General features: G+C 41.6%; 1 protein-coding gene across 8 annotated transcripts in view; it reads right to left on the reverse strand.

Moving 5' to 3' along the window:
• STARD13 (StAR related lipid transfer domain containing 13) overlaps positions 1 to 14,769 on the reverse strand; it is a 523,155-nt gene that overhangs the window by 85,390 nt on the left and 422,996 nt on the right. The window contains exon 1 of one of the 8 annotated variants that reach the window (XM_045069763.1): positions 13,257 to 13,826. The exons of the other annotated variants lie outside the window; for them this stretch is intronic. The gene's annotated coding sequence lies outside the window, so the exon portion shown is untranslated. Of the gene's footprint in view, positions 1 to 13,256; positions 13,827 to 14,769 lie in introns of those variants that run through there. 8 annotated transcript variants of the gene reach the window in all.

Here is a 14,769-nt window from a genome sequence, read left to right on the forward strand (position 1 = left end):
CATAATTCTTGCTATAATTCTCTCGTATGACATTCAAATAGTCTGCTAGAAAATATCTGCACTGTCATTGTTAATACCATGGACTAGCCATGATGCTAAATGTGTTAGGCTTTTATATACAATGACTCATTTTCCTCATAACAATCTCTAAAAAGATACTATCTTCCCCATTTTACGGAGGAAGAAACTAAGGCTCAGGGAGGTTAAATAAGGTGCCAAGGCCACAGGATAGCGATGCTATATGTCACACCAAGGACTTCTGCTCCAATTCTAGTCCTCACATATGACCAAAGAGGAATATGTAGAAAAAGAGAGCAAAGCATTTGCACATCTTTTTGCAAGAAGGTCACATATAAATTGGAGCAACTGCAGAAGACAAAATGTACTCAGATAATTTCCCCATTTATTTATTCATACCTTAATCAGCCATTAAATGTGTATGTCGCCACTGTGCCAGACAATGTGAGAGATAGAAACAGGGGTCATTAAACTCTGATAAAATGAGGGGTAATATTTTCCCAGAGGCCTTGATTCCTTGTGGAAGGTTCTAGGTGGAAACTCTAGGTTCCTGGCAAGGTTAGGTCTCCCAAGAGCTGTGGAAGAGGTGGGGAGCAATAAAAAGAGGGGAGTGCAGTAACAGTGTTGTTGTGGGACATAATCCAGACAAAGCACAGCACCCAGCCCTTCACCCTCGGAGCTCACGCCTCCTGCCATTTTGGAGAGGAACAGTGGGAAGGCGTGCACACAACCCGTGGCTGTTGGCATTCACACCCAGATCCTTCTGAGCCTGAGCCTTCCCCCTTCCAGGACCCCACGAGGCTCAAAGTCCTCCTGCTGTGGGTTGTCCTCTGCTGCTGCACAGAGCTTGGGGTAGGAAAACAAGGAAACCAAGAGAGGACCGTAGAGCGGGGGTGGGGCAGGGGAGACAAGGGCATAGATCAGGAAAATGAATGAGGAGGTTTATCCAGCAATCTGTACTGTTAATTAAATTTAGCTATCTACCAGCTAAGTACTCTGTGGCTCCATGGTGATTATCAAGCCAGTCAGAATCTCAACTGGGGCCTGATTACTAAATTTTAATAGGATTATGCTTTTTTTTCCTTCTCTGAATTGAAGCAAAAAAGTTCCTTTCAGCTGAGGTTTTCATGTTGTTGTTTTTTTTCTATTAGTAAGTAGTCCAGAATGATCTCAGAGACCTCAAAAATTATTGAGCTTCTTTTCATTTATTTAGGGAAAAAGAAAGACAGAATTCTTGCTTGGTAGAAATAAGAACACAGAAACATGCTGGCTCTTCTTGCCTCAGTCTGGACTTAAAATTCAATGAACTCAACTCAGCAGAAAAGCCACAGGAATGGGGCCGTGAACACAGCCCAGGCCTAATAACTGGACAGATAAATAAATAAATAAAAACTTAATGACTTTTGAACCATAAATATACTTCACTTGTAAAAACAAATATAACCTTAAAATTTCGAGTTAAATGAATTTTTGTAAATAGATCTGGATTTAAATACGGAGGGCTGGTTAATACTTCATCTTGGAAATATTCTGCAATGAAATCCAGTTTACCATGGAGACTAGCCTTTTCACTTTAAAAAAGTGTTTTGGCTGAATCTTAACAAACAACACTGATTTATGGATCTTATGAATGTAGACTCTTCTGTGGTAAGAAAACATAAAATAGGTTAATCAGCATTTGTTTTAGGTTTGGAAGTATATTTATATTTAAGCATTATATTTTAAAGTATTTAGCACAGAATGAAATCGCTTCAATATAAACTAGATATAATCTGTCTGGTCGTTAATAGAAAACTTTTCAAAAGTCCCTAATGTTTTGTTTGTTTGGGGCAGAACGTAGGACAAATTCAGAATTGTAAAGAATTAAGATGGGGAAAAAAAAAAAACCCAGTTCTCAATTCCCAGATCTGGGCTTCTTTTGGAGAAAGTGAAAATGGGTTATTATTATTTTTTTAATGATAAATGAATGATAAAGTCTTCTTTAAAGAGGAAATTATGCATGCTGTTAGTCATCTTAAAAAATGACTATAGCTACCATAGAGACTTTGATTCACATTTATCCTGGGGATACAGTACCCTCTTGTATAAACACATATGCATACCAGTATATTATGTGAACTGCAATCTTGTAGTGACTTCAAGGAAAAATCTGTTTTTATAAAAGAACTCATATTTTCCCATGCTTTGTTACTTCTTGTGCAAGAACTTTTATGAGATTCTAGTAAACTGTTTTATTTATTTTCCTTTGTTCTCCCTTTCTTACTGGAAGAGAACATTATCTGGACGTAATCACACTGAAGGAGAACACATTCTGATGAAGATGATCTAAATCGATGACCAACAGTTAAAAGGTCTAATCCTGCCACCACTTTGGATATGTCAACTGAATTCTACTGGGTCAACACATTCATTTATTCTAATGCAGTCTATGCTCTCCCACGGTAGGAATGGCTACTTCAGTAACCTCCTATTTCATCTCTGCAGATCTGAAACTCAGCAGACTAAAGTTGAAGCTTGTAGCAACAGAAACACACTGTGTAAATCCCCGACCTACCTCGTCACAGTCCCTGGAGACCATGATTTGCTCTCAGCATACTACCCCATAACCCACTAAATCGTTATTTGTACTCACCGAAGTATCAGTGAGCCTGTCTGGTGTTCCAGCCACCTGGAGCTGACAAATATTTTCCTAGTATGAGGGATGCCATAGTAACCAGATCTGTGGCGTGGATACAAATCAGACATCGTGGGGCTACATTTAAGGTAGGAACCAGACTTGCGACACCCACGAGCCTATTATTGTGAAGAGTGTCCTGAGAACTCAAAATTCGGTAGTTTGGGGGACTAAGTTCCTCAGACACAAGGAGGGAAAATACCCCAGACTCTAAAAAAAGGAAGGGAGTAATTAAGACTGAAAAGAGCTTGTGTCTCAAATCTATTTCTTATAAGCAGCGCCACTTTGGATAAGTTCAAAAAGCTCTCTGAGCCTCCTCAGTTTTCTCATCTGTAAAAGGGAGATACTCACCCTCCTTCAAAGGGTGGCAGTGAGGATAAAATCGGCCAATGATATCTGTACTGTGGTTGGCAGAAGAGAAGCCTATAATGACAGCAGCTTTCATCATTAGGCAAAGGAGGGGAAGCAATGGGTATTTTAGGACATGAGGGCAATGGTCTCCAAAACAAGCTGTAGATGAGTATGTTAGAAATTTATATGTGTGTTTAAACATTTTATTTAAGTTTTTAAGATTATTTATTTATTTGAGAAAGAGAGAGAATGCAAAAGCACAGCGGAAGGAGGGGCAGAGGGAGAGGATCCTCAAGCAGACTCCCCACTTAGCTCAGTTTATTAGCCCAGATCCCACAGCCCTAAGATCATGACCTGAGCCGAAACCAAGAGCTGGCCGCTTAACTGACTGAGTCACACTTGGGTGGGTAATTTAGATATTTTGAGAAATAAATTGTTATGCCAGTATTCCATGTCGGGATTTGATACAAGGTATGCTCACTTAAGGGGTCTACCTGCACCCAGTGTCTGCAGGTCGGGGCAGGAGCTAGTTGTACCATACATGTATTAGAGGGCTGGCACTGGCTAGCCCATGTATACGTTCATTTCTGTACTGCCACAGATCATGGTGGACTGAAGTCTATACATACCTGATTGAGAGGGTATGTGGAATACATGGCTTACTTTTAAATAAACTAACCCTCACAAAATGGAGAAGAACTTAAAAAGATTCCTATAGAAATACCACGAAGAGAAGATGATTTTCCTTCCTAGCAGGGGTGGCCAACGCGGAGTGACAACACTGAGATTTCCCGACCCCTAGCCCTGTAACAAGGTCAGAAGATGAAAACATATTGAGACCAGACAAGAAGTCAGCTAGGAACATTCAAAATCATCTAGAAGCTTCTTTGAAATAGGGATAGAAGTAATTGTTGATGAACTTTGGTCTTTATGTCTTGAGATGGTGGATGAGAGCAAACGTGTGCACGGCTTATAAAAATGCAAGCAAATCCAACGGCAAGCCCTGCTCAAGAGCGTGGTAATGAGAAGACCGTGCATTCAAGGCAGTGTGGGGCCGCCTGGCTAGGGAACATGAGGACAGAGTGGGAATACTGCAGGACCGAGTCTGACGGCAGGCCTCCCCACCTTCCCCACAGCATGGCCCCCACTGTATTTGTGTTGCACGTGGGGATAATCAGGCTGCTGGAAGCCCAAGGTCATCAGACAAGGCCTTTGGCTGCCCCAGCTCCTGCTCCGCCAGCCCAAGGGCTGAGGGGATGAGTATCTTTGGCAGACCCGTCACCCATTCGGAGCACATCCACATCCCGTGAGAGGCCCCTAAGAGCACACTGCTTAGAAACTCAGTCCTACAGACAGACTTAGGCAGGGCTCATTATTGAAGAACACAGCTGTTAGATCCTAATGGCGTCAACTCTATAGTAAAGGAGAGATAAATGTTTTTTTTAAAAAATGGACCCCTTAAGAGGTGCCTGAGTGGCTCAGTGGGTTAAAGACTCTGCCTTCCGCTCAGGTCATGATCCCAGGGTCCGGGGATCGAGCCCCACATCAGGCTCTCTGCTCAGCAGGGAGCCTGCTTCCTCCTCTCTCTCTGTCTGCCTCTCTGCCTACTTGTGATCTTTGTCTGTCAAATAAAGAAATAAAAAATCTTAAAAAAAAAATGGACCCCTTAAGAATCAGCCCAGTAAAATGTCTTTGTATTAAAACTGGGCTTATTGTGAGAAGTTTAATATTTATGCTATCTCATTCTCCAATCTGATAAAAGAATGGACTTTATCTATTTACTGATGTTCTCTTTCTTTTCTGTCGGTGAGCGTGTCCCACTTCCACGTGGTCAGCATTCAGCACAGTGTCACTCACACAGTCAGGACTAACAGACATGTACTGAACAGACAGACAAGGCCACAGGGAAGCTACAAACACCAGTCGCCAATCCTTGGACTCATGTCCAGTAAGGTCCTTTTCCTATTCCTCCTGGCAGCTAGTCCAAAACTTTGCCCCTGGTTTCAAATCCCAGCCCTAAGCCCGGGCTACTTACTCTTAGCTGATCTCATCTCTTCCTTCCATGAGGTCAAGGCCATCCTTCCAAAGCTGTTTTAACACCAAATATATCGTCCTAAGTCATTCAACGCAAAAGCCCCGAAGTCATCGTTGTCTTAGTTCTTATTAACCAAACCCACCAGTCAGGAGAGGGATGCTTTCATTGAAATAGCTCCTCTCTCTCTTCCTTTTGCACAACCCTGCCTCAACTGGACAGTCAACTTGTGAGGGCCCCAGGATCACCCTACAGCATGGTCTCTGCCTTTTCTGTTTCCTCTGTTGGACACACTCTTGCCTCAGACATCCGGGAACCTCTTGTTCACTTCAAGTCCTCACTCTAGTCGCTTCTCCAAGAAGCCTTCCCCGGATACCTCCTTGCAAAATCCAATCCCTCTGGCTCACATTCACACTACCCTTCCTCATTTTATTCACCGTCTTCATTCATTGTCACTAAAATAAGCATCGGTTATTTATTTATGTTACTCACTGTTGGTCTTCCCCACTAGAATGTAAGGCCCCTAAAGCCAGGAAACGTTATTGTGCTTATTGAGGTTTCTCTCCTGCCTAAAACTGGGTCTAGAGCTCAGCAGGTATCCAATCAACATTTGTTGAATGAATGGATGAACAGGAGGGTGGACGGATGGATTATTGCACTGGACCTATAAATGGTAACATTCCTGCGGCGCCTGGCTGGTTCAGTTGGTGGAGCATGTGGCTCTTGATCTCAGGGACGTGTGTTCGAGCCCAATGTTTGGTGTAAAGATTACTTAAGAATAAAATCTTTAAAATAAATGGCATAATTGCTTCCTCTCCAATGCACACTTCTACCAAAATAGTCATCCTAAAATCACTACTCTCCTCCTAAACTGTCAATAGCTGTGTGCGATTTATGAAATGACATCTAAAAGCCTTCAGTGATGTAGGCCCAATCTCTCTTTACAGACCCATTTCCCAACACATCTTAAGGTCTAGTCACACTGGGGGGGGGGCACTCATTTATTCTTGAACACACTGAACGCTTTAAATATTTTGTGCTGGGGCACCTGGGTGGCTCAGTGGGTTAAGCCTCTGCCTCTGGCTCAGGTCATGGTCCCAGGGTCCTGGGATCAAGCCCCGCATCGGGAGCCTTCTTCCTCCTCTCTCTCTGCCTGCCTCTCTGCCTACTTGTGATCTCTGTCAAATAAATAAATAAAATCTTTAAAAAAAAAAAATCAAATAATTAATTAAATAAATAAATAAGTATTTTGTGCTTTTAGACATACTTTTTTTTTTGTCTCAGAAATGCATTGTCTACTTAGCACTCTACTGAAATCTATGGATGTTTCCAGGCTCTGCTCAAATGTCCTATCATCCACGAAGCTGTCCCATTCTCCCAGTGAGATTTGAGACATCTGTTCCATAGCAGAGCGCCGCACGCTTCAAGCTAGTACAAAAATCACTCTCCTTTGATTTGTGTCTCTATCTGCCCCCAAGATGGGACCATGACATCCCTCGACAGGCATCCTAGGTCTGCTCCTTTTCACAGTTCCCTTGCACATGGTAAGTGACTGACACACGTTTGTTGAAATGAAATAATGTGATATCACCATAGCTGTGGAGTCTGAGACAAGGGGATCGTCAAGAGACAAGCGTTTAGATCCTCTGTAGAAGTAATACGCCAATACCAATGAAGCGCATGTCAGTGGGAATAAAAAGAAAGATAAAATTGTAGCTTAAACCAGCATGAAGTAGGAGCCTTCAATAATAAACTCTAAAGATAGAGGTGTCTTCTTCCCCTCTGCTGGAATGCCTGGCACAGAGAAGTCACTTAATTAGGAGTTTGATCCTGAGCTAAATACAAACGGCTCTATTTAAGCTGAGCACTCACTACAGTCATTTAACCGTGCTGTGGTTCATTCAAGCGCTCACGAGACCTAAAGAACGCCAGTAGGATGCCTCTGTGTTACGTAAGGGTGCTGTTCATGGGGTAATCCGGAGTTAATTTAAGAAACTGTGTCTCATCTGCTTAATGGTTTCTCCTCCCCAGGCCTGTCCCTGTAATGTACACAGCCAGTCACTGGCCAGGCCCAGTACAAGTGGTCCAGTAGGCAGGATAATAAGCACATACGGAAAGAACAGTCGTTCTCAGGAGATTGTTCTAAATCATTGTTTTCTTATGGAAAGTAGAAAACCAATAATTCGAAGAAGCTTTTATAGCACAATCTTTGCTGAGACAGTAGAGCGAGTTTAAATTCTAGACCCATGAGTAACAAAGTCAGACAGGGTCTTCTTGTTCTTTGCCTACTGCAGAATCCATAGGTCTCCTGCAAGGGACCTCTGCAGACGTTCAAGGGTAACAGTCTGTGCCCCTTGAACTCCTTCCCCTCTGGTTCGCTGATGGCACTTACACTCTTCCTTAGTATCCTGGGAGGGCTATCTGGGCTGCAGGATTTTGAGTCCTCCTCTGGCTAGCAGCTTGCTCTCTCATTGACTTCAGCTCAGGTAATCAGCTTGGCTCAGCTCAAGTTACATCACTGACCACCTGCACCCTTGTGCTGTCTATTTCTGTTCGGGGAAGCCACCGGCAAGGTGTAAGCCACCACGCCCGCCCTGTGAAGACACTCCTTCTCCGGCTTCCACAGCTTCATGGGAACAAGGCCACTTCAAGGAGCTTTCCTAATGATGAAGACCCAGGTTTTCTGTGGGATAAACCGTGCAGGACTCCACTTTCTCCTGCTCCCTCTACCCACAGCCTGATGCACCAACACTGCAAGCTGGCTTGGTTGCAGCTCGTTTGGGGCTACGTGGAGTTGTCTATTCGTTACTGGGTTTGTATTCATTTTTGAACTTGGCATTCCCTCGCCATAAAAACAGTGAACTTTCTGAAGCAAGGGAAGTCTCGCACTTATTGCAGCATCCCAAACAGGACCACTGAGAGAGGTGTTTAAAGACAGCACCTGCTTCTCTACCCTTTTAAGCCAAGATGGACAGGAGTACTGAGGAAGTGTTCCCGCTCGTCCGCAGTCCTTTGCTCCAGTCTCTTTAATGAGAGCTTCGGGGAGTGGCACTTTCCAAGACCTGAAAAGAGAAAACCTCCCCTCTTGAACAAAGAAGTTGGTGATAGACAGTATATCTCAGTGGTGAGGCCTTTGACCCATTTATCAAAGAGGCTGTAAACAGAGTGGAGCTTCCAACTCAGTGTGCAACGAACCACATGACCCTGATTTGACAGATTATTTTCAGTATTCCTCTGGTGTATCCTGATATAACTTGCAGAAACTATTATGATAAAATGGCTTTCCCTCCACCAGTTACTCCATGTAAAAGGGGATTAAATAAGGGATTATAAAAAGCTTCCACAATTTACATAGTTTTCTTCATAATCATTTCACAAGTGAGCTCAAGTTTCCCCTAACTGTTTTTAATCACAATTTGAGACAAAATTAAACTAGTTAGATTTCTATCTCTCAGTGATAATCTATTTTTTCATGGAAATGGGTACACAAGCCTTGATGCTAGGATTATTGTTCCCTCAAAGAGTTTTCAAACTTTGGCCTCAAAGGTTACCATATGTTCAACATTTTCTAAATTTAAAAAAGGGAGGGCAGAAAATTAGAAGCCTGACATGAAGCTGTTAAACTTGATTGTACTCTAGCTATGTCCCTGGTTCTTTGTAAGGCGTCTAAAAAAGGCTGCCCTCAGGTCAGTTCAATTAGTGTATAATTGATCAGGCAACCTCTAGATTCTGAAAAACTTTGTTTGGATTATTAAAATAATGCTCATCACTTATTTGCCATTTTTCCTATTATTTATGAATACATCATGTTAAACATCTTGGTTCAGAAAGCTTTGTCTACATTCTTTTATTTTGTTCACCACTTCTTTAGGATAATTCCCTAGATGGGGAATTACTAGATCAGTGGGTCTCAGTAAATACTGCCAAACTGCTTTTCAAAAAAAATGCTTAGATTTTCTTTTTTTTTTTTTTTTTTTTTTTTTTTTTTTAATTTTTTATTTTTTATAAACATATATTTTTATCCCCAGGGGTACAGGTCTGTGAATCACCAGGTTTACACACTTCACAGCACTCACCAAATCACATACCCTCCCCAATGTCCATAATCCCACCCCCTTCTCCCAAACCCCCTCCCCCCGGCAACCCTCAGTTTGTTGTGAGATTAAGAGTCACTTATGGTTTGTCTCCCTCCCAATCCCATCTTGTTTCATTTATTCTTCTACCCACTTAAGCCTCCATGTTGCATCACCACTTCCTCATATCAGGGAGATCATATGATAGTTGTCTTTCTCTGCTTGACTTATTTCGCTGCTTAGATTTTCTTTTTAAAACATGTTTAGCGGGGCACATGGGTGGCTCAGTTGGTTAAGATCCAACTTTTAATTTTGGCTCAGGTCACTATCTCAGCGTTGTGAGATCGATCCCCGCATAGGGCTCTGTGCTGAGTGAGGAGTCTGTTTATCCCTCTCCCTCTGCTCCTTCCCCTGCCCACTCCCTCTAAGATAAATAAATAAAATCTGAAAACAACAACAACAACAACAATCACCATATCTAGCCACAGATACATCAAAGATCTTTCCAAACAAGTTGATAGTTTTAATCTTCAGTTAGCTAAGTGTAATTAGTAGGACTCAGATATGACTATGTAGGGTAACCACTTACTTACTGGTAATTACATATAGGGCTTCTGTCATTGGGGTCTCGGGTTCCCAGTCTAAATAGGTCTGTATGCTATTACATATACTATGATGGTCATATTATTCCAGATAAATAAATGGGTACCTGGATTCTGTCCCAAAGTTTATGTGATTATGGGGTACCACAAACAAGATAAAATTTTCAGAAAGCTGTGAAAAGATTGACTTGTTCATTCATTCAACAAACATGACCTGAATACTGGTTAGTTATGAAAAACGATGGTAAGCACTAGGGAATCAAAGCAACATGGCACCTTCCTGTCTTTGAGAAGCCTACCAAGGGACAGAGGAATATAAGTAAAAAACCTAGTAGAACAAGATAAGAACTTGATTACAAGTTTATCTTATGGAACCATGAATGAAGTTCATGGTTTCTTGACTTGACTCTATGAGGAAAAACACTGGGTAAGGCTTTGAAGACTAGTAATGTTTTTGGTGGCTTTGGAGGATGCAGATAATGATATGAAGTATAGAGAAAACATTCAGCAGAGCCTGGGGACTGAAACGAAAAAGGTGTGGAGACATGAAAGCACATGGAAAAGCAGGGTCAAATGGAGGGCAAGAGGGAGGGACATGACTGGCAAACTGGTTAGTCCTTCCAGAAAGAGCTCTAGGGGTTCAAAAGAGAGAGAAAAAACACCTTAAGGAGATCAGACAAGGGTTAAGAGAAGCCTTTGAATCATGGGCAGGATTTGTTAAGACAGGGAAAAAAGGGAATATTTCAGGAAGCAATTAGTGACTTTAAAGTTTTCAAAGCACTATCATGTACATTTTTATGTCACGTGACCTTAACAACAGCTTAATGGGATAAGGTATACATCCTTACCCATACTGCCAAAGAGGGACTGTGAATCAGCGGCATTAAGTGACTGGCCCAAGGTCACACAGCTGAATCGGGTGTTTCACAGAGTAGCCATGCTTCATAATTCAGTAAATGGTGCTCCTGGGGATGGTTTTGTTGGGAGCATAGTGGTACTGACAGCTGATACTGGCAGATCTGACTTCTGATTTCTGATATCCTTTGTATTATACTAAGCGGCTATCGTGTTTATCACTTAAGATGAAAACGGTTTAAAATGAAAATACACTAGTTGCTTCTACCTTTTACTTTTAATATTTTGTACACTGTTGCTTTTATAATATTTTGGAAATATTTTGGATTTTGGATTCTCTCTTTCTCTCTCACATATAAATGCATATATGTATCTTATAGGATAAGCATATATACTAGCATGTATTTATTGCAATATGATATCTACAGGTATATCAAATGTAAGAAAATATTAGGTACCCGAATTTGCACTATCATCCATTTTCTATATGTTGGAAATTTAAAAAAATATATGTATGTTTAATCATACTAAATCAAAGCAGAATTGCACCAATTGTAACTCAACTTCTAAAACTTCTATCTGTTTGAGGAAATGACTGGTATTCCACAAGGCCAGAAGGCGTCTGCAAACAAAAGTACTACTATATGAGATTGCTGAATTTTGTTTTTAGCGACCCAGAGTTTTTTTTTTTTTGGCTTTTTTAGTATAGCGTAGTTCTGTATAAGAAAACGAAGGCAACTTCATAAACGGCATACATACTAAAAGTTAACAGCACAAGATACATTATAAATATCCGACTGACATTTAAAACGTCTCTGGGAGACATTTTAAGCAGCGGAACAGTTTTATTAAAAGGTTAGTTATCTTCCTCTAGGTCACCAAGTTAGGTGGCAGAAAGGTAGTGGCTGAAATCCAAAGCTTTTTAACTATTATCTTGGTCCCTGCAATAAATTAAAGATGTCTTCACGAGGTCTGACACGGGTACTGTCAGAAATTGGCAAATATTCTTTCACGCGTTCAGCACACAGATTTGGATGTTACCACATCACCTGTCAGCGTATGTCAGCCCATGTGAGTTGAACTCAGAAGACACCGGCTGGCACAGCTGACCCCCCTCACACGCCGATACGGGTTTAAACAGCAAGAAGAGCACGTTCCAGAATTTCTCAGTGTATCCTGCGTACATCTCTCAATGGTTGCAGCAGCGGCACCGGGTCCGTGTCAGGAACCCTGCCTCTGAGTACTTTCTGCCTCTCATTCTTCAAATCTAGACTATGGGAAACAGGTTAAGCTCCGAAAAGACAATGAGACAAAACGCTCAACCTTCAGTTTATGACTTCCTCAATAAGAAAAGACATAAATGTGGCATTTATTACGGAACGTGTGGAAAGGGCCCGGTAGAAACCATATGGATGTCAGTAGCGGCACAATCTCATTCAGAGGTGCCAAGAACACTAATGAGACGAGGATGTCAGGCAGAGCAGAAATAGATCAATACTTCTCCCCGCCTCGCCGTCGTCCTGTGCTTGCTCTATGTAAATGAAATCAATCAGCGGGGATCTCTGTAAAACGCATACAACAGTTGTCTTCTAGACTCCACCAGAAGATAAATGATTCCAGACGTTGGACTGCGGCCATTTTCCCACACATGCTACAGAGTTCTGACATCCATATTGGGCCATAACACTGAGTGGTTTCTGCTTTGGTGAGTTTACAGCCAGTGCTTCTACTTCTGGCTTGGACTAGACAGGCTGCTAACGCCGATGCATCATTGTAAGACTCTCTTGCCTGTGCAAAAGGTAAGAGAATCGCCTTTTTCCAACAGGGGGGCTCCTGTGATCCCCTCAAAACTTTGCTATCGTTCATATAAGCTTATCATTCCAAATCACCCTTTAAGATCCCTTTGGACTTACACAGATCCCAGCCGAATGTAGCATGAGACACAGGACATCAAATGAAAAACCACTTGAACACTTAACAACAGACAGCACAAGTCCAACTTTGTTTTAAAACTAAAATGTTTCAAAAAGACACAGTAACCATAAGTAACAGGGCTGTTCGGTATGGCAGCTTGTGTTCTGGAAAAGGGTGGATGGCTTTGTGAGAAAGACAAGCTAAAAGATCCAGAAGCAGCTTCCTTTAAAAACAATATCAGCACAATTTGATGATCTGGAAGGCATGTAGAAGTCTAGGTCGTATTCATGGCTATTTATGTAACCGATCCCATGGAATTAAAATCCAATAAACGGCACTTTCTGCCAGCCCCTTAAATCTGAGAGATGGGCATTTTTCTCACTAAACTGCCTTTGGAGAAAGATAACAAATAATTTTGCTTTTATTTCAGAAAAACCAGGAAAAAAAAAGTCCTAGGTCAGTATCTATAGTGTAATTGAGATAAAGACAATTTTCTCAGGTTAAATAAAAGTAAAACAAATCTTATTGTAGCTTTTAAATGTTTTTCAAGTGAGTAGTCAACATGAGAGGCACCACTTTAAATTTTAAGTCAAGTACTTGTTAAAAGAATGTCCTTCCGAGGAACAAATACACCACAAAGGAAACTTTACATATCGGTAACACAACTCACAGTGCAAATAGGAAGTCACTGTTCTCTTACCCACCACCACCACCTTCCCTATGGAATACAAACTTACTTTGTTGAAAAATGTCCTTAGGCTGGGCTGTACTTTTGAAACAAAGCCACTGTCTTCTTCATTTCATTTTCTGTTTTCTTGAAAACTGCTCCCCCGAAACTGACAGATGGTGCATCTGTCACTGAGTGTTTCCTCTTCGTTATCTCTGCCAGCTAATATTTCCTCTGTGCTTAGCTGCTGTCTGTGAGACTGTTCCACATCATTCTAGCCTGATCAATGGTGTGCCTGGTTTGAGGTTGGTTTTGGCCCCGCCTCCAGCTCTGAGAGAGAAAACGAAAACTCACAGCTGGATTTCCTATAAATCCTCTCTCTCAAATCTGGCTCTGCTGCTATGGCACATACTAGAGGAAAAACCTGCCAGGCTGTCACAAACCAAGGGGGCGATCCTCTCCTGGGCCCCCTCCCCCCACACCAATGCCCAGCATGTCTGTTATATAACAAATCCCATTTTAAGTTAGCCTGAAAACTTCACAGGACAAGAGGAAGCGTTGTTAAAGCAGACTTATGCTTTCCTATGCCTAATGAGACTCAAAAGAAGATGCCCATGACTGAAACACACACACACACACACACACACACACACACACACACACACACGATGGAATAATATTTAACATATTAAAATTGTGAAAACCGATTCCAAGAAGAAAATGCCAAAATAGTACATTATAAAATAATTTCTAATCTAAAACACATATTCAGATGACCTTATGTCCTAAGCAACAGGATCTGGTGGTATTTATGTTATCAGATTAATTTGGTGAATCGAGAGAATATATGAGATGCATTTCAGGTTCTAGCTGACAGAAGGTTCTAGCTGAGAGAAGGTTTTCTCTACCAAGTAGAGTAGGACACCTGAATGTGTGACATCAGTATATTCTGTAAATCAGTACATTCTGACTTACAGAATATACTGGTGTCACACATTCACCAGAGGATGAATTTTTAGAGTGATGTATTCTGCATAGTCAACAGTAATCAAACCTTATCGGGTGGAGAAGGTGCACATTTAGAGCAAATAGGTTATGTGAGTCTTACTAAAATAAGGATATGAAGACTGCACTGGGATCCAGAATCAACAAGTCTGGACTCAAGTCTCAGTTTTGTTCCTTGGAAAGTATCCTTGAAGAGGAGAGGCACAGAGTAAGCCCTGGACACCTCCTAGGTGACTGAAGGATTAAATTAAGATAATAAAGTATTTTACTGTTATTATTCAACGTTTGGATTGTTCTTTTCAGCAACAGAGAGAATATTAGATAAGCATAAATATTTAATCTGGCAAAGGATGGTACCAAAATAAATACCAGCCCGTGATAAAGAGCACTGGAGACAAAAGGATTCTGGGAATAATGTGCGGGGTATAAAGTGCAGGCTAAGGACAATACGAGCCCCGACTTTGAATATTTGAACTCTTCATTGAGAGAGACTTCGCGGTAAGCCTAGGTCAGACCGTGGTTGAGGAGTAAAAGTCTCAAACCTTGGTTCTCCTTCCATCCTTGCAAAAGAATCCTGG

Source organism: Mustela putorius, unplaced genomic scaffold, assembly GCF_011764305.1.
Source record: "Mustela putorius furo isolate JIRA1106 unplaced genomic scaffold, ASM1176430v1.1 tig00003942_pilon_pilon_pilon, whole genome shotgun sequence".
In the NCBI taxonomy this organism is placed as follows: domain Eukaryota; kingdom Metazoa; phylum Chordata; class Mammalia; order Carnivora; family Mustelidae; genus Mustela; species Mustela putorius.